General features: G+C 31.7%; 1 protein-coding gene and 1 long non-coding RNA gene across 3 annotated transcripts in view; both read left to right on the top strand.

Moving 5' to 3' along the window:
• Positions 1 to 25,702, top strand: part of Samuel (SAM-motif ubiquitously expressed punctatedly localized protein) — a 532,479-nt gene that overhangs the window by 214,094 nt on the left and 292,683 nt on the right. The window lies entirely within an intron of this gene.
• Positions 8,059 to 8,529, top strand: LOC142225959 (uncharacterized). The gene is made up of 2 exons (XR_012719539.1): positions 8,059 to 8,358; positions 8,423 to 8,529. It is a non-coding gene; the product is annotated as an uncharacterized LOC142225959 (long non-coding RNA).

Genomic DNA, 25,702 nt, shown 5'->3' on the forward strand with positions numbered 1-25,702 from the left:
CAAAGAGTACTGCACATTGAATTTGGAATCATATCACGATCCCTTGGTAAAAATTCAAGTGATGGGTGTAGTGAGATAGGCTATCCCAGCTACGCTTCCAAAACCAACCACCGAGCCCAAACTGAAATCAATATATAGCCACTTAACGGACTTAGCCGACCCCCATTTTCACCAACCATTGAATGTCGAAATTCTCGTGGGAAACGACCAGTTCCCAAAAATATTACGTGCGGGACTAATTCAAACTTCTTCTAGCATGCCCATTGCTCAGAGTACCATTTTCGGATGGACAATATCAGGAGGCTGTCAGAACTAAGCGTTGCGATACAGCAAGCCGGGCGGTATGTTGAACCCAGTTCAACAATAACTATTTTTAATAATTGAATTCTATCATTGAATTATAAGAAATGAATTACCCTATTTTAAATATCGAATTAATATAACGTATATTGTATAAGAGTTTGAATTTGCATTTAATCTGGTAACACTAAAAAGTTAAGAAAAGCTTTAGCCAAAAATAACAATTTTTGTCCTATTTTAACATTAAACTACAAACTTCTTGATTGTATGTGACCCCATTATACCCTTTTCTTAAGAACTTCACTTGTGTAGCAATACTCGCAGTGGTAAGCAGCTCAACCCGCAATAAACTTCACATCTAAAATTGAACTTTGGCCCTTTCTCTTTCTTTTTTTTTTGGCTTTACCAATTTACATTTCAGGGAGTCGTTTCAACTCATACGATACAGTCGATTTCAGCAGTATATATCTCTTGTACAAATATTGTGTTTAAAAATTTGAGTTCCAAACATATAATTGTTACACCCAAACATATGAAAAACAGTCTTTTTCGTCCGTGTGGGTAGTTAAAATAAAGAACATTAATGGGAGTGCATCTTCTGGAAGTGCTTTTAAGTTGTGCCTTTTGAGGAACTTCCAATTTTTTTTACTGGGAAGCTTTCTATAATATAAAAACTTGGTTTTAGTTCGGTTTTTGTTTATTTTTACGAATGCTTTGTTATCAATGAATAAAATTTTCTTGTTCATTAGTAAATTCTTATACCCAGCGTAGAAAACAGTACAAGTAAGGAAAGTCTAAAGTCGGGCGGGGCCGACTATATTATACCCTGCACCACTTTGTAGATCTAAATTTTCGATACCATTTCACATCCGTCAAATGTGTTGGGGGCTAGGTTTGTCCCAAATACATACATTTAAATATCACTCGATCTGGACAGAATTTGATAGACTTCTACAAAATCTATAGAGTCAAAATTTAAGTCGGCTAATGCACTAGGGTGGAACACAATGTTAGTCAAAAAATATGGGAAACATTTAAATCTGAAGCAATTTTAAGGAAACTTCGCAAAAGTTTATTTATGATTTATCGCTCGATATATATGTATTAGAAGTTTAGGAAAATTAGAGTAATTTTTACAACTAAGGAGTGGCGATTTTAAAAGGAAAATGTTGGTATTTTGACCATTTTTGTCGAAATCAGAAAAACATATATATGGGAGCTATATCTAAATCTGAACCGATTTCAACCAAATTTGGCATGCATAGCTACAACGCTAATTCTACTCCCTGTGCAAAATTTTAACTAAATAGGAGCAAAAAATTGGCCTCTGTGGTCATATGAGTCTAATCGGGCGAAAGCTATATATGGGAGCTATATCTAAATCTGAACCGATTTCAACCAAATTTGGCACGCATGGCTATAATGCTAATTCTACTCCCTGTGCAAAATGTCAATTAAATCGGAGTAAAAGATTGGCCACTGTGGTCATATGAGTGTAAATCGGGCGAACGATATATATGGGAGCTATCTATAAATCTGAACCGATTTCAATAAAATTTGGCACACTTACCGATACTATTAAACGTACTCTTTGTGCAAAATTTGAAGCAAGTCAGGGCAAAACTCTGGCTTTTGAGGCCATATAAGTCCAAATCGGACGAAAGATATATATTGGAGCTATATCTAAATCTGAACCGATTTTAACCAAATTTGGCACACATAACGACACCGTTAAACAATGTGGGAGCTATATGTAAATATGAACCGATTTCAATCAAATTTACCAAGCATTGGTAGAATGCCAACTCTACTCTCTGTGCAAAATTTCACGAAAATCGGTAGTAAACTGTGGCCTCGGTGGCCATATTAGTCTAAATCGGACGAAGGATATATATGGGAGCTATATCTAAATCTGAACCGACTTGGATAATATTTTAGTAAAAAATTTCTATTTTTCGAGACTCATAAAATATTCGGATGTACGGAATTTGAAGAACATCGGTTGATAAACACGCCAATTATAACCAGATCGGGGATAAATATATATGACAGCTATATCTAAATCTGAACCGATTTTTTCCAAAACCAAAAGCGATTGTCTTTGTTCCCCAAAACGACCCTGTGCCAAATTTGAGGACGATCGGACTTAAACTGCGACCTGTACTTTGCGCACAAAAATACATGAACAGATAGACAGACGGACGGACGGACAGACAGACAGACGGACGGACATCGCTAAATCGACTAAGAATTTAATTCTAAGACGATCGGTATACTAAACGATGGGCCTCAGACTTTTCCTTCTTGGCGTTACATACAAATGCACAAACTTATTATACCCTGTACCACAGTAGTGGTGAAGTTTAGAATTTTTTAACTTAATGAAAATAAAATAGCTAAACTAAATTGATGAACATTTTTTCCTTTAGTTTCGAAGGCACTTTTTCTGGGTGTGGCGTCATAGAGCATGTGTGTCGTCTTAAGCATATGCATTTATAAAACAAAAAAGTTTGAAAAAAAATTGGCGTTAAGTAGTTTAAGAGTAAAACCTTCGTATCGGGCTATATTGTTGTTATATAAAAACCAATTGAAGAAAATCTTAACCCTGGGACATATATGTGCCATTTCGTATTTCCGTTGTAAAATCTTCATTTATCAACCAATTTTCAAAACAATAGATTCTATCGACGCAGAACATGTAGCTATGTAGTTGTAAATTTAAATTGGTATTTGTGTGTGGGAAAGTTATAAGCATAAATAATCTGGAATTTTTTCACAATTTTTTTTTTATATTTCAAGTATTGGTTGACTGAGGTGGCTGTAGTTTTGGTATAATGTGTATCTACTCCTCCTCTATCGATAACGGTTTAAATGGACTAATTCGGCTACATAGTTTTTCTAAAAATGTACCGACACTAATGGGACATATGTGTCCCATTCATCGTATAGGGTAATTAAAATGATCAACCAACACAATGTGGGGATTGTATGCACTGAAAAAACAGTGAACCCACCAGGAAGAAAACTTTTGATTAATTTTATAAAATTTTGAATATTTTTAGAAATTTTTAACTAAACAGTATTAAAAGCGCTGGCATCGCGCCGATATCACAAAAATAAGTAAATATTTTTCACTTTAAAAAAAAAATTTTGTAGTTTGAAGGAAAAAATTGGAGTTCAAAATTGCAAGAACGTCTTTAGTGACATACGAAGTTCATAATGGACGCTTTTGTAACAAAATTTACAAATTTGAAGAAATAATGAACTATTTTTAATGACAAATACGAATTTAGTAAATCTCTATCCTTAACTTGTGTATAATTACGCAAAAAATTATTAGAGTAAATGAAACTTTCACCAAATATAATAAGTTCATGAACTAAAATATAGTTAAATTGGCTTTAGTGAAATAATGAGTTCACTTTTTTTGAGTGTGGCTACTCATTACTATTATTAATCCAAAAAACTTCTAAACTCTTCTTGGCTTATAGGAAAAATAACAACTTTTTTAACAATAAATTTTGAATTAAGAGCAAGCTTACACAAAGTGGTCAAAACCATGCACGCATGGTCATGAATACCTGCTTTGTGTTGTTTACACGCACAGAAAAAACATGTTTGGACATGGTTGCCACATCCATTTAATGCTTATCTAGAGCATGTAATTGTCTTTGTAAAAATAGTTTTCGAGCGGAGAAAAATATATGTTGGCAATAAGCATTGAAATTGAATCAAAAAAGTGTGTAAAAATATATGATGTTTGCTTGCATAACATTATAAATACAAATAAACAATGATTATAGATAAATAGAAACCAATAAATAAATTTAATTTTTTGTTTTCTTTTCTCCAGTGGCGTCCTTTTTTCGACGACGAAAAAATTTTTTCATAAAGATCAAAACATTTTAGGTTGTGACCATGTTCTTTTAACTGGAAGAAACCCATAACATTTTAGATCGTGACTATTGTCTTTAAATTGAAACAAAATTCTTTTTTAACAATATAATAACATTTTAGATGAGGACAATTTTATTTTTCTTAGAACCCTCTTCACAGAGCCAACATGGTTGCAGGTGAAAATGTTAAATGGTCGCCGCAAAAATAGCTCCTATCATATTATTTTGCTCTTCGAATATGATTGTGACAATCATGTTTCTTCTCTGTGTGTATGTATCTAGAGCATGTAATTGTCGCGAAAACCATGTATTTTGTCTTTGTAAAAATAGTTTTCGAGCGGAGAAAAAATATATGTTGGTAATAAGCATTGAAATTGAATCAAAAAAGTGTGTAAAAATATATGATGTTTGCTTGCATGACATTATAAATACAAATAAACAATGATTATAATTTATAAATAAATTATAACCAATAAATAAATTTAATTTTTTGTTTTCTTTTCTCCAGTGGCGTCCTTTTTTCGACGACGAAAAAAATTTTTTCATAAAGATCAAAACATTTTAGGTTGTGACCATGTTCTTTTAACTGGAAGAAACCCATAACATTTTAGATCGTGACCATTTTCTTTTAATTGAAACAAAATTCTTTTTTTAAACAATATAATAACATTTTAGATGAGGACAATTTTATTTTTCTTAGAACCCTTTTCACAGAGCCAACATGGTTGCAGGTGAAAATGTTAAATGGTCGCCGCAAAAATAGCTCCTCTCATATTATTTTGCTCTTCGAATATGATTGTGACAATCATGTTTCTTCTCTGTGTGTATGTTTTACAAATCCTAACAAAACTATTGATGTGTTTTGTAGTGAATTATATAAAGTATTCAAAAAAATTCTGACTATATATCTACCTTTGAAGACGAAATATTTTGTTAACATTTTGACGACACTTCACTTAGTAAATAAGTGCATTTAGAATATAAATTCGCAAGAAAAACTTATTTTAATCGCGCGGTTAATTCTTCGTCCTTAAAGGGTTAATTCGGGTGGGTTCGACAATATTATACCCATCACCACTTTGTAGATCAACGTTATATACACGCAGGGAAGAAATTTGATTGTCACAATCATATTAGAAGAGCAAAATAATATGATAGAACCTAGTTTTGCTCAGTGAACATAGTTGTACGAAAAATATAATTGTACTCATTTAAAATGTGATGTTGATAAAAAGAATTTTGTTTGAATTGAAAGAAAACGGTCACGATCTAAAATGTTATGGAATACGCTTAACATGTTTTTCTCCCAGTTGAAAGAGCATGATTAACAAGAAAATAGTTTCGTCCCAATTAAAAGAATATGGTCACAATCTCAAATGTTGTGATCTTTATGAAAAAACAAGAGTAACATATAAAATTTATTTGTTAACTACTTCCTTTTTTATTTGTATTTATAATGTCGTGCAAGCAAACATTACCTATTTTTATATACACTATTTTTGATAAATTTCAACAATAGCTAATCATTCCATATTTACATCGTGCCCAGCAAATGTACAACTGCAGACATCATGCAACTGCAAATAAAAATAAATGATACAATATAGAAAAAAACAAACACATTTTGATATTACACTTGACTTCATTTATGTTCACATAAAACCATGTGCCACTTAAGCCACTTACGAATAAATAAATTAACACAAAATACAGTAATTCCATTCGAAACAAACAAACTACACTCGACTAATGCGAAAAATTAAAATGGTGTGTACATGTTCGAAGTTTTGCCGCAACAATGTTAAAACTTAAATGGTCACGAAAAAAATGCACATGGTCTTTATGACCATGTAATGGTACTAGATAGGGTTTCCATATGGATAATTTTCAAAAGAGAACTTTCGCTTTAAAAAAAGAGAACATTTTAACTAAAAAAGAGTTTACAATAAAAAATTCTTTATTATATAATTAATAATTTTATTGATGTTAAAATTAAAATAATAAAAATTAATAAAAAGCACTTTTGAACATAAAAATACGGCACCAAAAAAAGAGAGTGAACAAAAAGACACGAACACAAAAAGAGAACATATTCTCTTTAAAAGAGATGTAATGGACAGCCTAGTACTAGACATATCTATACGCAAAGGGCGCTTTTCGCGTTGGAATTTCCGCGGCTCCGTTACTAAATTTGTGCGATTAAAAGCAGATAATTTAACTCAATTGATACTCATTGCCTTTTTCATATAGATTTCATGAAGATTTAACAGAAATATATTTATTTTCATTTATAATTTTGATTGTTTTAGAAGAATTAATCGCAAAACTAAAGTGATTTTCGAAAACCGAACATAGTACCAACCTTAACTGAGAAAAACGTTTTTCCCTGCAAAAAAGTCAATTAATTGAATGGCCAGGAAAACCAGATACATGATTTTCGCAACCATGTAATGGTACCAATTTCTATCATTTAAATAATAGAACATGTTTGCTGCCCGATTCCATGTTAAGCTCAATAAAAAGGGACCTCCTATTAAAGCCGAGTCCGAACGGCGTTCCATATTGCAGTGAAACCACTTGGAAAGGCTTTGAAACCCTCTGAAATGTCACCAGCATTACTGAGGTGGGATAATCCACCGCTGAAAAACTTTTTTGGTGTTCGGTCGAAGCAGGAATCGAGCCCACGACCATTGCACCACGGTGGCTCCCAAAACAAACATCCAAAAAAGTATATAATTTTCATTATTGGAAGTTGCAGTGGAAGTTGCATTCATTGATCGATTGAAGAACCCTACACTAATAGAAAAAGTTTCGTTATATTAACGAAATGTTTCGTTAAAAGTCAGCCAATGAAACAAATTCGTTAATACAACGAAATTTTTCGTTATTATAACGAATTTTCTGCCAATCAACGTAATGTTTCGTACTATTAACGAATATTTTCATTGTATTAATGAAAATGTTTCGTTATATCAATGAAAAGTTTTCGTTGGCTGACTTTTAATGAAATTTTCTTTGTGTGTACACTGGTAGAAAAAGTTTCGTTAATACGATGAATTTCTACGTTGTATTAACGAAATTCTTCATTAAAAGTCAGCCAACGTAGCATTTCGTTATAACAACGTAATTTTACGTTATATTTACGAAACCCTTTATGGAATACATTTCGCAGTATTAACCAATAATTACTTTGCTTTTACGTAGCCTTTTCGTTGTATTAACGAATATTATTCGTTGTATGAATGAAATTTATTCATTGTATGGATGCAGCTTATACGTTGTATGAACGAAAATCATTCATTGTATGAACCCAGTTTTTTCATTGTATTAATGAAAGGCGAACGTTGTATAAATGAACACAAACGTTATATTAATGAAACCCAACCAATTATTGCATTTGACTGTAGTCATTGGTAGTGTATTATTTTTTGTTAAGATCTTTGAAATAGGATTTATATACTCGTACAGTAGGTTAGCCCGATTAAGACTCAGGCTCACTTAGACTATTCAGTCCATTGTGATACCACACTAACTAAAAGTACATATTACACATGGGCACTTCTAGTTTTAACCGCTGAACCTTCTTGATTATTTTTCTTTGTTGAACCAACCAGATTGTTCCAAAACCATTAGCAAACTGCTTAAGTTAACGTTTTCCAGATCCGCCGGTAATCTGAAGCTATATGCTCCTAAAAGTACAGTAGGACATAATATTTATTGATAAATTAAGTAATTTAATAATCATATAGTGTGACTTTCACTTAAGAAAAAAGCCTCTAATTTCTAAGACAAAAAGATGATAGTCGTAATAATTTTGCAACCAACCCAATAAACACAGGATGAGCGTTTTTCAAATGCAACAACTTTTCAGTTTGATGGTAAATATAATTTTCAACATAAATTCAACTTGACTTGAAATAGCTCATCTTCAATACATCTTCAAATTGTTTGCGAATTACTTCCAATTTGCCAAAATGTTGACGAAATCTTTGAAAAGGTGTTGAAGATAATATGAGAAAACTTTGACAAAACACTACCCTAAAATGCAACGAAAAAACCATGTGGTTTTCAATACTTATTTGTGCAACGAAGTTCGTGGTCAATTGCAAGAAATAAAAAATGGAAAATTTTAGACGAATAACCAAATAGTTTATAAAAATAGGTAAGTGAAAATAAAAAATGAAATAAAACTTTTAGGAAGTCACTAAATGTATATCTCTTTGCAGAAAACTAAAATTATGGATTCTACGTTCTTGAAAACATTAAAAAGCTGACCGATGAAAAAATGGTGGACAATTAACTGGAACTGCTTCAAATAGTTTATAATAATTGATACGTCAATATGAAAAATTAAATCAACACTTTAGAGAAGTCACTAAATTTAAATCTCTTTGCAGAAAACTAAAATTTTTGGATGCTATATTCTTGCAAACATTAAGAAGCTGACCAATGAAAAATGAGTGGCTTATTGACAAGAAAAAGTTTCCAGAAACATTACAAGTGCAACCAATTAAAATTGGTAAAAACAACAAATTGTTGAAATCAACAACTTCTGGATGAAAATGTGCATCACATCGTCAGTTTAATTCATATGCTATTATCAGTTTAAAATGGATATTTTGTGAATTCCTTCTGCTGGAAATCAATTCTAACACGCGGTCCAATACGTTCCTAATTTCAAATTGCCCGCATGTTAATAAATTTTAATGCTGTTTTATGACACCAAAAGGAAGGAAATCGAATTATCAATGCAAAAGTGTTTACTAATAATGTTTAAGATATTTAAAGTTTTGTTTTTTTTTTTTCGTTTTTATTTGTTGATATGTTTAATAAGATTATTATTTATCAATTGGTATAGTAGTGTATTATGTAGTGTAGTGTATTATTATATATTTTATTTTGATGAAAATGAATAAATTATACACAATTCATAGAATTTTGGCTTTGACATTCAATTTGAAGTGGGGATATCATTCATACAAATTTAGGTTGAAAAGTATTTGCAACGATGTTAATTTTAAATTTGACTCGCATCGAAAATTGTTTGACAAATTATTGAGTAGCGATTCATTTCAATTTGAGAATAACACTTGAGATATTATTGCTAATGTGTTGAATTTCACTGTTGAGGGTAATGTCTGTTTTTTGTTGAGAACGCGATTTTCTCCAAAATTTCTCAACTTGAATATTACCCTAATCCTTTGAAAAAATGTTTGAAAAATTGTTGAAATTTAGCATTTTTCAAACCATTGTGTTTATTGGGAAGGTTCATTATGGTAAATGTTCCGCCTTCTTCATCTGAAAGTTCTCTTCCCCGTGACATTTTCACTAAAGATTAACAATTTACCCTAAATTTCTTGCGAATATACAAAAAACACGAATTTAACTCACCCACCACCTATGTTTATTATTCACAACGAAACTGTAATGAGCCTGTGCACTAGATAGGGTCACGGCCTAAAGGAAAAAAAGTTGATGCGGTATTGTTCCAACATCATCCTTTCTTAATCTTGAATTCTTTGTCGGAGTTGATTGCAATGTTTACGGAACAATATGCGTCGATTTTCTGCATCAATCAATACATTGTATATGACAGAACCAACCCTTTCAATTATCTGACCTTTGCACCACTTTACTTTGTCGTTCCTAAACATTTGCGCGAACACCAAATCGCCTCTTTGAAACTCTCTCTTACGTGCACCATGTTTCTTATTGAAAGTTGATTCCATCGCTTCATTTCTATTTGCAAATGTATGACTATCATTCGTAACTGGTTTTAGCAAATCGAGAGGCAACCTTAAATTTCTTCCGATAAACCATTCAGCTGGACTTTTGTTCTCAGGAGCGTTTGGATTAGGTGTTGATCGATAAGCTGCCAAAAACCTAGTTAAATGAAGTTTGTCGTCCTTTGAATATTCATTGTACGTTTTCTGCAAGGCTCTTTTTACCGTATCAACAAATCGTTCGGCCTGTCCGTTCGACTGAGGATGGTAAGGAGGAGTAGTCATATGCTTTATGCCATATCTTTTACAAAATGATTGAAATTCGGCGCTAGTAAATTGTGTGCCGTTGTCAGACACAATTGTTTTTGGAGATCCATATCTGCTTATAAAAGCTTCCAAAGTCAATATTATAGTTTTGCTTGATATGGACGATATCTGCTCGACTTCAGGCCACTTTGAAAAACTATCAACCATCACAAAATAGTAATTTCCCCTGACAGGCCCAGCAATGTCAATATGAAGTCTTTCCAAAACAGACTGTGGAATGGGCCAGGAGCTCAATGTAGTTTTCTTCGGTGACTTTGAAGCCGAAGCGCAACCATAACATTTGGATACAAATTCTTTAATATCGCTGTCTATTTTTGGCCAATAAACGTAAGATCTGGCAATAGCTTTCATGCGTTCAATACCTTGATGACCACGATGTAATTCTTGCAAAATATTCTCTTTTAATCCCCTTGGTATTACAACCCGGTCCGCGTACATCAAACAATCATCAACTAAAGACAATGACTCCTTTCGAAAAAAAATTGACGAACCTCGTCATCCAAAAATTTAGCTTTATTAGGCCATCCATTTTGTGCAAAATCGAGAACCTCATTGTATGGAAAATTTGGGCACCAATACCAACTGTCGAAGCATCTGCTGCAATTGTAACTGGCAATTCTTGGTTATAATGAGTCAGCAAAAGATCTGAAGATCACAATTTTCGTCCCATGTATATTTAACATCTTTCTTAAGAAGTTCTTCTAAGGGATGGCGTAATGTCTCATTTGGGAAATAAATTTACCATAATAATTTACCGCTCCTAGAAACGATCTAAGCTCAGACACATTCTTTGGTCTTGGTAGCTCTCGTATAGCTTGAGTTTTCATTGGATCGGGATAGATGCCGTTAGCATCTAAAATATGTCCAAGATATTTGATGGATGTTTTGAAAACGTCACATTTCTCCCAGTTTACAGTCAACCCATAATCTTGGAAATGTTCCATGACTTCCACCACTAATTGATAATTTTGTTCGACAGTTGGAGTAGCGATAATTATATCATCTAAGTATATTATAACATTATCCAATCCACTTAAAATTCGTTCCATTGCCTGTTCAAAAGCCCCAGCAGCCGACATAATACCAAACGGTAATCGATTATATGCGTATAATCCTTTGTGTGTGTTTACGGTAAGAATTTTCTTTCAGTTATCATCAACTTCGAATTGAAGATACGCATCTGACAAGTCTATAGTACTAAACACTTTACAGTTGTGCATTTCAGAAAAAATGTCATCAATGTGTGGTATCGGATATTGATTTTTCCGAAGACATGCGTTTAATCCCGTGGAGTAATCCCCACATATGCGAATTTTATTGCTTGATTTACTTACCACAACAATTGGAGCCGCCCAATCGGAATAATTTACATGGGTTATAATATTAGCACGTTCAAGGCGGTTCAGTTCCTCCTCAACAATTGGTAACATAGCATACGGAACAGATCTCTTCGGTTTAAAAACGGGTTTACTATTGGGATCAGTTCTAGATTTATCTTGAACTTTTTGCAATGGCCCGTTTGATGATTTATAACGTCAGGATACTTCATTTGTATCCGTTTCTTAAAGTTATACGTATCTATTTTTGATTGGATATTGAGACAAAATGATGTTATTGGTTTAGACCATAAAGCAAATTTATCGATTAGGTCTATTCCAAAAACATATAGTATTGAAGAACGTGCTACATATATGATTGACTGAACTGATTTGTTGCAAAATTCAACATTTGCCGAAAATTCCCCTATTAAATCTATGCAATTGCTGGAAGCATCTGTAGCATTTCTATGAAATTTGGAAAGTGGAGGACTATTTAATCTTACCCAATTCTGTTCCGATATAATTGTAACATCTGAAGCAGTATCGAATTGAAGTTGAAGTTTCCTACCACAGATGCTGACGGTAATATATTTTCTTGAAATATTTGGTTGCTGAATTTGATTTACCTGATCCATGCTAATAATTGATACCATTTCGGATGAAACTTTTCTTCTGCCATTATTTTTCGTATCATTATAATATGCCTTATGATTATCATTATTTCCAAAACATGCACAATATCCATCGTTGTGACCTATTCTATTAAATAGTTTGCTTTTGTGATCCGAAAATGGGCAATTTTTAACGAAATGCATAGCCCCACATTGCCAACATGGTCGTTTCGGTGTTTCCTTTTTTGAGTGTGAATTTGATTTTGATCCATATTGTCTATGTACTTTATTCACTTGAGTGTCGACACTTGAAGGGAACTCTGTAGGTGATTGAGCGCCTAGTTGAACATCTTCTTTAAGAGATTTATATCGTTGAGCTTCTTCTACTAGCTTGTCCAATGTCAGCGTATCAGCATCGTTCTCCATTAACGTCAAAAGCTTGGAGCGTAGGTCAGCCTCCACAGGAGGTCAGGACTTAAGACCAATGATAAAAATTAAGCATTTCAATTCCATAGACGTCATTTGCCCATGAACAAAATTTTCGCACTGTTTATTCACTTTTGACCCATAACTTACAAAATCCTCTAAGTCGCTTTTCTGGGTATTGAGACATTTATATCGAATGCTAAATAATGACTCCTTTTTGTCAAACATAAATTTGAGTTGTTGGACAGTCTTATGGAAATCCAAATCTTTCGGTTTTTCTGGCAATATGGAATCAGCATATTTTGTGTAGTCCTTGTGATTTAATTTTCGAAGTAGCAGCCGAACTTTAGCACTATCATCTAAACTCTTAGCGTCCTCGCTAAAATGGTCTTCGAAACGGGCAAACCAACTTGAAAATGTTAAGTTATCTGCAGGTTCGTAACGAAATTCTTGAATGTTCCTGGAAATAATATCCATCAATGCCTCTTGATGTTGTGGAACTGACGTGTCTGGAGAAATTTGTGTTTGTGAATTCAAATTTCTCGATAATCCTGTTGGCGTTTTGCCGTTTCTTGTTGTTGTGTCATCAACTGGGCTCGAATATTTTCTAAAGTAGCCATCGCGTAGACTCGATAAAATCCTCGTCGCCAATTGTTACAAACGTTGCCGTACAATGTAAAACGATGTTATGTTTTCGATTTAAATACAAAAACTAAACTCCCTTTATCTTTCAATCTATAAAAACTCCAAAACAAAGGCTACTATGTCTAAAAATCTAGCATAATCCAATTATCCAAAAAGTCATGGCTACTACGATTAGAAATCGTTCAAAGTATTGTTCCAACAGAACATATTATGTTTGGGACACAACATGTTTTCAAATATAATATGTGTGGATGGAAACATATATTAATTTAGAATTGCCTTTAAAAATATGTGTTTAGAAAGAAAGAGACAGAGAGAGTGTGATGTAAGTAAAACACGGAAGTAACCAATTGATGCCTAAAAAATGTATACACACATAGAAAATTTTATTAAAAGTGTATGCCTAAGGTGAAACATAATATCCCAGCAAAAAAAATCTGGAAGTTGTTCCAAAGCACTAATTCAATTTTGTATAACTCCCTTTTTCATATTTTTAATGGGTAATGTAAACTGTTTTGTTTCTAATTAGTTAAAAAAGTGTAAGAATTAATAAAATGGTACAAATTATAATTTTTTTTAATCTAATTTAGAAAAATTTTTTGAATTGTTGAAAATGTTTGAGGATAAATGTTTCAGATAAGCTTAGAATGCATTAAAAATTATACAAAATTATAAAAACATTTATTTGACAAAATATTGAAAAAATTTTCAATTCACATCATGAACACTAAATTCGAATCACACCTTAAGAATGCAACGGCTGTTGCATTGGTGGACATTCGTCCTACCACGACTGTGGAGTCGAGTCAATTTTGCTCGACTCCGTCTCCGACTCCAGCATTTATTCTTAGCCTCGACTCCGACTCCGGAGTCGACTCCAGGTGGTGTACCTAAATCTCATTTTAACAGTATTCCAATTGAAAATTTTAAGGTGTAGTGTTCCAAAAAGAGACCGATATAAGTTTTCTATTTTGCCACGTCTTTATATGTCCAAAAGAAATCTAATTTTAATTTTTGGTACGACTCGACGATAAATCTCAGCATTTTAGCGATGTAAAGAACTCTGCATTTTAATTTCAGGCCAATAAATTAAAATACGACACAAGACTATATAGAGACCACATCAAAATATGGGTAGATAACAACAATCTCCAGAATATGCATTTATAAAAACACAAAATTTCAACAAATAATTAGGCTTCCAGAAGTTTAAGAAGTAAAATCCCGGTATTAATCTATATAGGCTAATCAGGTAGTAAGTTTAGATGTTAAAAAATGTAATGTGTCGGATACATATAAAGGGTGATTTGTTAAGAGCTTGATAACTTTTTTTTAAAAAAAAACGCATAAAATTTGCAAAATCTCATCGGATCTTTATTTGAAACGTTAGATTGGTCCATGACATTTACTTTTTGAAGATAATTTCATTTAAATGTTGACCGCGGCTGCGTCTTAGGTGGTCCATTCGGAAAGTCCAATTTTGGGCAACTTTTTCGAGCATTTCGGCCGGAATAGCCCGAATTTCTTCGGAAATGTTGTCTTCCAAAGCTGGAATAGTTGCTGGCTTATTTCTGTAGACTTTAGACTTGACGTAGCCCCACAAAAAATAGTCTAAAGGCGTCAAATCGCATGATCTTGGTGGCCAACTTACCGGTCCATTTCTTGAGATGAATTGTTCTCCGAAGTTTTCCCTCAAAATGGCCATAGAATCGCGAGCTGTGTGGCATGTAGCGCCATCTTGTTGAAACCACATGTCAACCAAGTTCAGTTCTTCCATTTTTGGCAACAAAAAGTTTGTTAGCATCGAACGATAGCGATCGCCATTCACCGTAACGTTGCGTCCAACAGCATCTTTGAAAAAATACGGTCCAATGATTCCACCAGCGTACAAACCACACCAAACAGTGCATTTTTCGGGATGCATGGGCAGTTCTTGAACGGCTTCTGGTTGCTCTTCACTCCAAATGCGGCAATTTTGCTTATTTACGTAGCCATTCAACCAGAAATGAGCCTCATCGCTGAACAAAATTTGTCGATAAAAAAGCGGATTTTCTGCCACTGATTTTGGTAATAAAATTCAATGATTTGCAAGCGTTGCTCGTTAGTAAGTCTATTCATGATGAAATGTCAAAGCATACTGAGCATCTTTCTCTTTGACACCATGTCTGAAATCCCACGTGATCTGTCAAATACTAATGCATGAAAATCCTAACCTCAAAAGAATCACCCTTTATAAAACAAACATAAACTGCCACAAATTATGACTAACGGAATTTTAAATAACCACTACCATACAACAGATGACAGGAATAGCTGGATAGTTACGAATATTGTTTCTATAGAAGTAAAATGGTGAAACATCGATTTATTAATGTCTATCAGTTATGGTTATTAGAGGCCATTAATTTAATGTAAGAAATTTCGAGTGGCCGGCTCAGATGGCACGTTGGCAGAGCTTTAATTTAAAGTTACAGCTTCCAAGGACATCGGGTATATGGAGATTTCTCATGTAATTATCTCCATATACAAAATCTGGGCCGACTGGAAATTTCCGCATTTATTTATGGATCTCAAATAACTTAAAATTTACAAATCTAATGAACATTTTTGACTGGGAAAAATTTCTTTAAAAAAAATCGATGATGGGTTTATATGTCCGGTATGACACATCTTCCAACTCGACATGCCTGCAAAAATTCAGAACTTTAAGTTCTACTGCTACATTGCCTTAAAATTTTACCTTTATCAAGAGTATATGTAGGGCGAAAAATCGATATTTTAATATGTTAAAAATGGGCAATACAATTGATCAATTCAGCCCATATTCTAGTACAACATGGTTTTGATATCACCGTGACGTTTCACCCATATAAATACTCTTTGAATGGCCTGAAATTCAGTACTTCGTTTTTCGTTGTTCGATTAATAACCCTAATGGAATCTAATTTGTCGAAATATTTCTTTAGTTACAATGACTCCAGCAAAATCTTCAGACTCCAACTCCAAGACTCCGACTCCGGCTCCACAGCCCTGCGACCTACACACAAAAAATTATCACCAAAATTTTTTCAATTAAACACTTAATTGAATTTGGAAACGGATTCAATTAATATGTTAATTGATTCAATTAATTATTTAATCAAATCCGAATAAAAACCAATTAAAAAAATGATTGATATTTGTTTCGTTTCCAATTAAAATATTAATTGATTCAATTTGTTAATCAATTCGCAAATAATTTTCAATTACAAACGTGATTGAAATTTTTTTCCGTTTCCAATTACACATGTGATTGATCCAATCACCTTTGTGATTGAAATTGAATAATTTTGAGCAATGGAAAGAGCGAAAAGAGAACAAGAGAATGGGTATTAATTCAACAATGTATGATGGAGAGATCAGTCTGTGGAAGTAACTCGTAACGAACGGTTGGGTTTTTGTTTTTCGTGTAAATTGAAAAACATGATTGGCGACATTCTGTCTGCTGCACTCAAAATGTGTGCATAAATATTTTGAACGCAACAACAAATCATGGCAAAGTGTTGAAATAAATAAAGTGTGCAACAACAAATGGCCACGTGGTAAAGTTTGGAAAAAATATATGAGAGAACGCATTTGAAATTACCTGCGTTTGTGTTTTGTGGTATTGTAAAAATGGAAAACAATCTACGTTTATTGAAGGTAAGAAATTGTGAATTGTGAATACCGCTTTCCATTGAAGTCTGCTTACATTAAACGGACTAAAATAATATATTTTTTATTCATTTCTTTTAGTGACCAATTTTATTTCGTGAAATTGACCATTCAATCCCATCAACTCCATCATTTTATCAAATATATAAGAATATGTTTGCAATAAAAAAGTGGGTACCGTATTGATCTTTTAAAATTATAAATTTATTTCACTCCTAGTTTTCTTAAAACCAAGAGTGATATGGGTTTGTTGGAAGATTCACCTTGAAGTTGCGAAGTGGCGTTGGTATTAAATTGTTTTTGTTTTACCTGCCTTTTGCACTTTGAACCCAAGTAGAGAGCAGTATATCTGATATATAAACTAATGAGCTGAATTATGTAATGGTAAAAAAGTTCTTTCTTTTGGATTTAAAAATATGAAAAATATCCGAAAATAATAAAAATATGTATTTTCAATTTATATTTTTTCTATTTCCAGAATTTGCAAAGTATCATAAATATAATACCAAATATTACATAGCTTTCCCATTATTTTTGTCTTTGATTGGTTCAAATTTTAATAGACGATTTCAATGTGTGGAAATTTTGGAAAGGAATTGTTATTAAAATTAAATTACCGAGCTCCTTAATACACCTTTTTATGCTAAAAGACTACAACTGCAAAAGAAGATTATAAATTTGCAACCTGGAACTAAGAATTGAACTTGATATTCTATGCAGATAATGTTTAACAAAATTAACTTTTAATTGAACAAAATTAACTTCGAATTATTCTGTTTACTTTCAGAAAAAATAATTTAGCTTACATGTTGCTGATTTATTGGAAATCTAGGCGCATCTACATATTAGAAGGAACATGCTGACATGGTTATTATTATAAGGAAGATAATGATTTATATAATTTATTTTTTTCACCCTATAGTTGTTATTGATAGTAATTGTATTTGTAAGTTATGTTAGAACAAAACACAAATGACAAGAACCAAATTTATTTTTCTAATACATAATTCGAAAAATAATAAAATATTAAATATGTTTTATAAGAAACACATATTTTCTTTTATTTCAAATAAAACTAAATACGATTTTGGGGTCGTATTGTGATTGAATTTTATGTTAAAAATCAATCACGTTTTTAATTGATTCAATCACACAATTAATTGCTTCCGTGACAAAAGTCAATTAAATTTTTAATTAATTACATTAATTACAATTTTAATTGATTCAATTAAAACTGTGATTGAATTTTATGTTAAAAATCAATCACGTTTTTAATTGATTCAATCACACAAGTAATTGATTCCGTGACAAAAGTCAATTAAATTTTTAATTGAAAATCGTGTTGATTTTCAATCAAAATGGGTGATTGATACTATCATTTTCGTGATTGAAGACATTTCAATTAAAAAATGATTGAATCCGCGATTTTCGTGATTGAAATCAAAAATTTTTTTTCGTGTGTATGACAAGTCCATGTTAAATTCATCGCGTCTGCGCAAATTTTACACCACTTCCGAATCCAAAAAGAAGATTTTCACTACTTTTTTGGCGACGCTTTTTTGCTGGGATGTTTGAACAATACAAACAATATTTTGTTTGGACCAATCCTGAAAATACATATGCTTGAAGCAGAATGTGCTTGGGTTATATGTTACAGAAGCGATTATTTAGGGTGCAGAAACAATGAATATACAAAACCTTTTTATCTTTTGAATTAGTCTTTAGAGACGACTACCTTTATCACAAAAATTCAGTATGTTTCTTTCAAACAGAAAAACTTTATTACAGAAAAATGCAAACAATGTTCGTCTAGGAGGATAGATTTTTTTTCTGGCAATTATTTACTATGGTAAGTTATTTGCATTTTTAGTAGTTTTGTTTAATCTTCTTCTGCATCAATAGGTTGGCATTCTGGCAACTGTATATTTAACGATATGATTTTATATATCAAACTTAATTATACTAAATTACAATAAAATCCGTCCAAATAGCTGTTTAGAGAAGCCATGTCATTGAAAACGTCCACTGAGGTGAAGGTAGATTTGAATAAATTTTACACGCATCCATAAATTCACTGAGAAAATATTCGATGATTTAATTAACACCACTGTGTCAAAGTTAGAAGCTTGATGGATAGTCCAAAAAACATGACACCATGAATTATTCATTGAAAAAACATTCGAATGGGCAGAGTCAGTATAATAGATAAAAATAACAGAAATTTTTTGTATACGGCGATGGAACTAAACTAAATTAGGGGACAGCTTCAAATAAATCAATTTTACTTTGGCTACATTCAATCTTTAATTTTGGTAGATATCCAATATAGACTACAGATGGATTCCCGCCGGTATATATTTCAAAAATTTCTAATTCCCAAACAAGACTTGTTAGATTTCAAGTTAAAATTGATCTAAATAGGGCCTCCACCGGTGAGAAGTATTGTTATGTACATTTACTAACTTAATGGTTTGTTTCAGTATCTTCATTGTACGCCTATTTTGAGTTTTTTTTTTAATCTCAAATCCTACTTTGATTGCAGATGTGATACGGACAGAAATAATCAAGCCCGATAATATGTTTCTGGGAGTTTAATCTTTCGCATTAGCTGACACGCTTTCCACCTAAAACTAAGTATACATTTTATTTTTAGAACGTCATACTGACATTTCATTATTTTAACCTTGGTAGACTGCGAGTGGTCATCCACATACCGAGCAAGAGCTGAAAGTTCTACTACTCATTTACCAGAAATTCGTACTTTTCCTATTCTTGTAGTATGGCATAGTATAACAATGATTGAAGAAGAAACCAACAATAACAAAGAAAAAAATTAATAATTTACAAGCGTTGTTCGTTTGTCGGTTAAGGTGAGTACTAAATTCGAGTTTAGCCGCTAAAATCAAAAATAAATCAGCAAAAAATGTATGAAATTATGCAAGCATGTTTTTATAAAGTTTATATTGTTTAAAATGGATTATCAAAGAAAACGAATCGTGAAAAGCTGGAGGCTAAACTCGAATTTAATACCCGAATTTAATACCCTCCCCGTTCGTATGATTTGACGCCACTCGATTATGTTTTGTGGGGATACTAGAAGTTATTGGTTTATTTGGATAAAGCAGCAACGATTGACTCTTTGGAAACTACGTGTCATTGCTGAATTACGCCCTCACATGCCCAGCAAAAAAGCGTCGCCAACAAAGTAGTGAAAATGTTCTTTTCGGATACGGAAGTGGTGCGAAATCGGCGTAGAAGCGATGAATTTAACATGGGCTTGTCATAGGACGGATGTCCACCATTTCAACAGCCGTTGCACTGAATTTGAATAACTTCTTAAGGTGTGATCGGAATTCAGTGTTTTGGATGTGACTTTAAAAAATTGTGCTATTTTGACAAATAAATAAATTTTATATTATGTTATGATTTCTAATGTATTCTAATGCTTCACTGAAAAGATTGACCTCTAATAATTTCAGAAATTCGCAATTTTTCTAGAATAGATGTAGCATGTAAAAAAAATTAAATAATTTGTACCTCTTTATTAATTCTTACTCTGTTTTTGAAACTTATAGTTGTTCATTTCCAAACAATACTAAATAGCTACAAAAATCCAAATTTAATTTAGTGCTCATTTGAAATACGTGAATACTTTTATTAGAAAGTATTTCGATTGGACCAACATTTTCGAACATTTATGATGATTGTTTGCAAACATGAGTAAAAACTTAGTCTTTTGGAAGACTAATAGTTGAAAATGATCGTTTAAACTTTTGAATTCTAAATCCGTTGAAAGACTTATTTTTTTGCTCTTTTGTTACTCTTCTTAAGCATTGTTTATCTTAGCTTATATAACTCATCTTAGCTTATATAACTCATACGATCGAATAACCGTGAAAAACCTTTTGGTATTCGATCAAAACTGGAATTAAACCTATAAAAGGATCTGATTATGGCTGAGTCGATGGAGAAGGTGATGAAGCTTCTGAATTCATTGACAAAAGGTGTAATGATGAACGACTTCTCTTTTTTGCAACAACTGTCGTTTGTCTCACGTTCATAAGATGTTTTTATTTTTCGAAAGTTGTCTCAATAGACTACTACTACATTTAAAAAATTATTACAGGCAAACTAAATAATATTTTCATGTCGGTTTTTGTTTTAATTACCTATTTGCCTTTCTGTATTTAGTTAAACTAAAAAAAAGTGAACTCTTTATTTCACTAAAACCAATTTAACTTTATTTTAGTACATGGAATTATTATGTTTGGAGAAAGTTTCCTTCACTCTAATAATTTTTTGCGTACACTGTTAGAAAAATATGTTTTTCATATGTTCCGATATAAACAAAATGTGTTTCGAGCACAATTTTTAAACACAATATATTTAAGTGCAAACATGTAATGTTCCTAAACTAACACTAAATGTTTGGGACACATATGTCGATATGTTACAATATATCATGTTTGGGGCATAATTGTTTCATAAAAATAATATGTCTGAATGTAAACATATATAAATTTACAAATTTCGAGTAAACATATATATGTTGTGATATTTTATTCGGAGAGCGACAGAGAGAGAGAGAGAGAGAGTATAGAGATGGAAACCGGGAAAGATATCAACATAACACAGAGAGAATGAAAAGAGAACAATTTCTGTGAAACCGCTTGTATGTTGTTTCGGAAAACTTTTTTAATGATAAGGCCAAAAATTTGATATGCTTAAGTCTAAATATTATTTAATTTGAATATTAGAATGAGTATTCGGAGTAAAGGGAATAGACATTCGGAACCAAGAGAATAGACATTTGAAAAAAAGCATGTGTTTTCGCCTTGAGAGCAGCATTTTATGCATGTGTGGACATGTGTTTTGTTTATCATTTTGGCATTATGGGCCCAATTTTATTCTTGGTTCATTAAAAGAAATCGGAACGTACGAGGAGTAAGTCACAATATTCAGGCAAAGGAAATTAAAAAAAAAAACGGTGGAATATATACAAAAATTACAAAGGGATTTTGATAAAAATAACGTAGGGGCACTATACTCTTTTTAGAGATGGGACAGTAAAATGAAAAAAGGAGGAAATAGTGAACAATTAAACAGTAAAATGTATAAAAACAAAGTTTATTTCCTCTTTATTAATAAAAATTTTATTCTTGCAATAAAAAAATAATATTTTATCCAAAAGCTCGTCCATTTCGTTTATATCAAGCACTGTTTCTAACTGTTAATCTTTAATAAACCACATTTCGAAGTTTCATTACAAAAACTTAATATAGTATAAATATAAATGTGTAAATTAAAAAAATGGTGTTCGGTGGGAGCAGGAATTGAACCCACGACCCTTTGCATGCAAGGAAGACATGCTAACCACTGCTCCACGTGGCCAACAAATGTATGTTTCTGTTAAATAATGTTTTGTTTGCATGGGCTCGTGGGCGCTGCCAACTATGCTATATAAATGTAACTTATAACGATAATTGTCTACTGGTGACTATAACAGCTACGTAGCCCATTGGATAGTGTGTAGGCTTACAAACTGTATGGTTCTCGGTTCGATTCTCCGTCCGGCCGAAAGGTAAAATTTAAAAAATTTATAAAATTGAATAATTTCTTCAACATTATTTGTATTACAGAAAAAGGTGCCAAGCACTACAAAATTTCGTGGAAGTGAAAATTATGTGAAGGGTTGAGCACAATCTTCTTTGGGACAAAATCTTCCAAGCATATAATATTTTAGGGCTAAAAATGCTTTCAAACATATAATATGTTCACATAAAACAAACATATTAATGGTTCGGCAGTATTCAATAATATATGTGAAAAATATGTTTGGAACATATGTTAGAGAAGCGATTTTTTTAAGGGTGTACGTTAGTTAAATTAACTAAAACATTGAAAAAATAAAAAATTAAGCATAAAGATTTACTAAATTCGTATTTTTTACAAAATAGTTCATTACTTCTTTATATTTGTAAATTTTACTAAAATGCATTGATCATTAACTTCGTATGTCACTAAAGACGTTTGCAATTTTGAACTCCAATTTTTCCTTCAAATTACAAAATTTTCTTTATCAAATGAAAAAAATTATTTATATCTAATAAATTTTCTTGAATTTGTAAAAAAATATTAACTTGTTTTTATTGATATCGGCGTGATGCCAACGTTTGTAATACTATTTAGTTAAAATTTTCTAAATATATTAAAAAAATTTTAAAATTAACCAAAAATTTTCTTCCTAGTGGGTTTTTTCAGTATAGTGAACTTTATTTTAGGAGGTATTACTGATATTACATTTTCAAAGAAAAATATTTAAAATAATATATAATATATAATATATATATATTCCTATAAACACCATGTTGCATATAAGTGTTGCATCGAGCATGAGAGAGATAATTAAAACAAAAATCAATCACAATTGATTTTTATTCACAATTGCTTTTCAGAAATCACAAAAGAATTCTTCACCACTGTCAAACCATCATACCTTTTTTGCTCATATTTGATATCATACTAATATTTCGCAAATGGTTCTAGAAAAAATTTGTCACTAATTTTGGTCAAATATTTGCCTGTGGTCACACCATAAGTAATACATTTGGTCGGCAATACATATCGTCGCACAGTGGTCAAGTTGGATTCGTTAGCGGCATTTAATTCAAATTTGAAAACACCTGACTTTTTTCTAACAATCGATAACAAATACCTTCATTAGATTATTATCGATTTTTTGAAGGCACATCTTACATCTGAACAGCTCTGAGCTGTCAAAGTTTACATATGTTTTTGAAAGTGCTGTGCAATTTTTTCCGCCTTTTTGTATATTGTTTGTATACTCATGTGAAATTTGCAACTTTCCTTATTTTGATTAAAGGTTTTTTTGTATCCCGCTTGTTCAAGTATTGACTATCAAATTCACCTATCACCAATAAGTACCTCTAGTTACTCCCAAATCTACTCGAAATGTATTTAACTGGTAAATTTAACATGGGAATGTCATTGGAGGGAGTCAATTGGATATCCTTAGCATTACATTTAGCACAAGAAATTAGTAGTAACTGTGGGATATATATAAATAGCTTCATTTCAGTATTGTAATAATTAGACCACAAATCGATTAAAATATAATTTGATTATTTTAATTTATTTATTAACATGACTTATATTAAATTAAAACTAAATATATTTCACAAACATATTTAAAGGTAAAATTAACAAATACAAACATAAAACTTAATTTAAATACATAATAGAAAGGTGTCTTTACGGGAACGTACAGCATAGCATGTACATCTGTATGATATAGTGGTACCTGAATATAAAGAATATAATTAACAAAATAATAATGTATACCATATTATTAGTGTACTTACCAAAAAAATCCGCAATATATTCAAACACGTTTCTATTAAATAGTTTTGTAAAGCTATGAAAAAAACTTCTTGCAACGAAACCAACAGAAAACTAACTAAGTTGTGAGTTTCTGAAAATTATATATATACTTGAAACACAGCATAATTTCTACTAGAAGTCGAGTCTTAATTTGGAAAATTAAGTCGTCGTTAACTTGTTTTTAAAGGACTGCGGCCAACTGTGTTTAGACATTCAAACTGACGGACGGAGGATTTACATAAATTAAATGTATATCAATAATGTGCGACAAAACCATAAGATTAGCGCTTAGAAGGTATTAAATTAAAAAAAAATTAACTAAAAAACGTTACCTACACTGAAAAAAAGCATGCCCGGTTCCAAAGGTTTTGTCTTTACTTTAAAAAATTTGGTATTGATTCCGAGCCAAAGAAGCGGAAAATACAAGTAAGGATACTTTTAAGACACAATTCTCTTTTAAATTTGGGTTTTGTGTACTTGCTTCTAGGAAGCAAATTTTAATTTTTCGCTTTCTCATCTTTTTTTCTTCATATGCTATCAAAGTCCTTTAAAAACGAGTTAACGACAACTTTATTTTCCAAATTAAGACTCGACTTTCAGTGGAAATTATGCTATGTTTCAAGTAAAAAACTTCCTTAAAATAAAGTTTTGAAAAACATGTCCTATATTTGAACGATTTTTTGCTTTGTAGTCAAGATACAAAAAGACAACTAATTTAAAGACAATTTCATTAAATTTAAAGAATATTTCTGAATTGTTAAAGACAAGTTGACCTTAGCCCAAACATTTTTTCTTTCATGTTATGATACCCATTTTTAATTCAAATCACTTAATTATAAGGACAATACGACTTCATTGAAAAGTTTATCGACTTTTGGACAAGGAAAAAAACTTTATATTAGAGAAATGCGTCTTCTATGCTAAGTAAAATTTGCATTTGTATTTTAAAGATACGAAATCTTTGACCTCACGACAATATTTTTTTCAGTGTACATACGTATATGTAAAAATAGATTTTTTACTATCAGATTCTGAGAAATCATATTCAATATGTTGAATTATGAGCAACCTTGTAACTTCCCTATCCAAACTAATATCCTTGGTATGATTATGATTATGTCTACCATTGTATTTTTCTTCGAATTTTTTCGTGTATTATTTTCACGGATATTCCGGTAATTTTTATTTCTCGTTTCAAGCGCTTAAGCGGACATCATACCAATTGGAAGCGAAAAATTATTGATTATGTCTACTCCATGAATTAAAATTCTGTGAACAGACAAGGGCACGTAAAACCAGACTTTTCGGCGATTTCCATTGCATAAGGTCCAAACGTCTCCGTCTATATAACATATCCAGAC

This window comes from Haematobia irritans, chromosome 2 (assembly GCF_050003625.1).
Source record: "Haematobia irritans isolate KBUSLIRL chromosome 2, ASM5000362v1, whole genome shotgun sequence".
NCBI classification, from domain to species: Eukaryota; Metazoa; Arthropoda; class Insecta; order Diptera; family Muscidae; genus Haematobia; species Haematobia irritans.